At 32.2% G+C, this 3608-nt stretch overlaps 1 protein-coding gene across 7 annotated transcripts in view; it reads right to left on the bottom strand.

The window, feature by feature from the left end:
- The window catches only part of LOC108973546 (pyruvate carboxylase, mitochondrial), a 33889-nt gene that overhangs the window by 29206 nt on the left and 1075 nt on the right, over positions 1-3608 (bottom strand). The window lies entirely within an intron of this gene.

The raw sequence follows: 3608 nt of genomic DNA, 5'->3' as shown, positions 1-3608 counted from the left end.
TTTTACTCAAGTTACAGCTTGCACGGACGGACGGACAGACAGACATCCGGATTTCAACTCTACTCGTCACCCTGATCACTTTGGCATATATAACCCTATATCTGACTCTTTTAGTTTAAGGACTTACAAATAACCATTATGTGGACAAAACTATAATACTCTCTTTAGCAACTTTGTTGCGAGAGTATAAAAAATACGCAACATATGGTTAGAGCTTAGAATTTCAATTGTACAAACATTTTTAATTCAACACAGCGAGGTATCGCCTGAGATCAGTGTCATGTAGCGGTCAACAACTACTCCATTTTGGCAACAGGAAAGTGTACACGACGTAATAAAGTGATAGTAAGGCCATAAAAACGAAGATTAAATATACATATGCATGTATGTACAGTAGGATGAACTAAAAACCATTCAAAATTTCCTATAAAAATTAAACGTAAAAAGTATTTTTCATTAAAAATACCATAACTTTTCAACGGTTTATGGAAAAAAATTTTACATCACGTATTTTTGTACATAAAAAATTTCCTAAAAAAATTCAGTTATTTTAATGATAAACTTTCAAAGTTCACCTTTCTGGCAGGGATATTTTTCCAGAGTATATATGTAGGTTAATTTCAGCCGTAAACTCTTTGATGTAGCTTTTAGCTCACCTTATAAGTACATATACATATGTATGTAAGTACACATGTCCAAACGCGTACCAACCAGAGTCTTAACGTTAGACATACATACATACGAGTTTGTCACTTGTGATTGATGTTATGTACATATACAGATTTATGAACGTCACTTCAAAAGCGTACACGGATTTTTCACGGTGCACTAGATGGATTTTTGGCATGGCAAACTAATTTTGCGCAGCCTTAGAGGTCTATGTACAATGTGAAGGGCAGTCAATTGATTTTTCGCTAAATGTACGTATATAAAAAGGAAACGAAACACAAATAAAAGAAAATTAGCAAGAAAATAGTAAACTTTCGCTAACAGTTGAGTGGCCAATGCACTTTTTGTGTTACATTGTTTTGGCATATGGTATATTAATAGACGCGGAAACACGTGCTTGGACTTAGTTAMAAAATTATTTATTTATTTATTTGTATATTAGTGCTTGGACATACATAAATGCCTACTTAATACATAGACACTTATCTTATTGTTGTTTTTTCTATGTGAGAACACTTTATTATTAGGCACGCCTAATTCACGTGATCGGCCTAAATTGTTGTAGCACGAAGATATCATACAAAAGCGCAATGATTATATGTATGTCGATGCATGCGTAAATATGTACTTATACACACATACATATGTATGTGTGAAAATTTAATAAGTATTTTACACCCTGAACAGGATATATTAAGTTTGTCACGAAGTTTGTAACACCCAGAAGGAAAAGTCGAAGACCCTATAAAGTATATATATAAATCATCAGTATGTCGAGCTGAGTCGATTTAGCCATGTCCATTTGTCTGTCCGTCCGTCCATCTGTCTGTATACATACGAACTAGTCCCACCGTTTTTAAGATATCGTTTTGAAATTTTGCAAATGTCATTTTCTCTACAAGAAGCTACTCATTTGTCGGAACTGCTGATATCGGACCACTATAACATACATATAGCTGCCGTACAAACTCAACGATCGGAATCAAGATCTTGTATGGAAAACTTTCACATTTCCCAATGTATTTTAACACAAGTTGGCACAGGCTATTTTCTAAAGCAATAATGTAATCTCCGAAGAAATTGTTCAGATCGGGTTTTTCTTGTTTCACGTTCAAGTTAAATGCAACTACATTGTTCACAGCAAATTTGATTTATTGCGAAGCTCAAGCAAATTATGATAATTTCCACGCACTTTCAACTGATAAAACAGAATTTTAGCTGAAAATAAGCTTTGGGTATCATAAAATATTTATAATAAAAAATAAGACAAGTCTAATCTGGCTACCAATACCTTAAGCAAAATTGTAGGCTTATATATCCAAAATAAAAAATACGCGAATTTATTTTGAATTTTCCTCAGTAAATTCGAACCTTTGCTTTGTTCTCGTTTTAAATTATTTTCTATTTTTATAAAGTATTTTAATGAACTCAGCGACGTCATGCGAAAATAAAAGTAATAGAAGTGGAATATACCATACATATTTACATATTTATATGAATATTGAATTACCGAGCACTGAAATCTATTTTTGCACATATACGCAAATATTTAAGGAAATTTGAAAAAATCTACTGTTCTTGGTCGACAATTAACAAAGAAAAAATTCAAAATATTTAAAAAATATATAAATTCGTTAAAAACAATTAAAAATAAAATAATAAAACGCTTAAAAATATCGAAAATATTGTAAGTTTTTTTTTTCAATGATGCATGACTAAATATTTGCATCGTTCTTTCTCAAAATTTGTTGTTGACTTCACTTTATAATTGGTGGAATTCCTCATCCAAAGGGCGTTGGACGTACCGACTTATACCGGACATCCACTAGTGGATAGACAGACGACATCCACTTAGTGGACATGAGTGCTTTAGAAGCTACCTTTTAAGATTCCACAATGACATTAATCCGAACTGTCCGACGTGTACAGAGCATATAGAAGACTCTGAACATGTATTATTTTATTTCCCTAGATTTTCAAACACAAGGGAAAAACTAAAAACCACACTCGGTGGAAGTATTACTGTCGATAATTTAACGACACTCATGTGTCAGTCGTCTGATAAATGGAAAGCTGTCAGCGAAGCGTCAGCATCCATAATGACAAAACTGAGACTTTTTGAATAAATTAGGCATCCGTCAGTCCGCACGATAGAGGAGACTTAAATGTCCTGTCCCTCCCACGAAGTAATACTTAATCGCTGGTCCCGTGGGAGAGTCTTGAGTTGGGAGTAGGTTAGGTTTAGCGGATTAAAAAGAAAAACCTGAACGCGTATAAAAGTTTGTGACAATTTCTACTTCAGAAATATATAAAAAAAACATTTTTAATATTTTTAATGTATTTGTAAATTACTTAATTTAATGTAAATTAACGCGACTACCGAATATAATCGCATAATGATTATTTAAAGAATCAGGACGCGCATAAGTGCCCATAAAAAAGCCTAAGTAAGAACAATAGCACTTAACGGTCATGATGAAATTGCAATGTGACAAGTCTAAGAGGTACATACATCTCTGATTAAGCATTGCCAAAAAATATATAATTATGCAATTGAGAAAACAGTGGAAAAGACTTACGTACTTACAATACGTACATATTTGTATATTTGTATTGACATGTACATATTAACGCTTTGGCACAATTTAAGCACAGAGCAAAGAAATTACAATTAATTTGTGCAAAACATTTATTACACCTCTTCCACTATCACTTTACTCTCGCTCGCTCTCTAACCAAGCATTATGCATGTTACTCAATAAAATACTTAAATGAAAATACAATATTTTATTGTGTGTAGTAAATCATAATTTACTTCAAAAATGTGTAATGCATGTGGTTCCCACAATATAAATATCCAATTGTTCAATGCATTTTTATTGCTACTTTGTAATAATTTTCATAAAGTGCATTGTTTTATTATTTTTATATAACAATAT

Source organism: Bactrocera latifrons, unplaced genomic scaffold (genome assembly GCF_001853355.1).
Source record: "Bactrocera latifrons isolate USDA-ARS-PBARC rearing strain unplaced genomic scaffold, ASM185335v1 scaffold_110, whole genome shotgun sequence".
Taxonomy (NCBI): Eukaryota; Metazoa; Arthropoda; class Insecta; order Diptera; family Tephritidae; genus Bactrocera; species Bactrocera latifrons.
The sequence above is the reverse complement of the archived record's forward strand: the minus strand, read 5'-3'. Positions and strand labels throughout refer to the sequence as shown.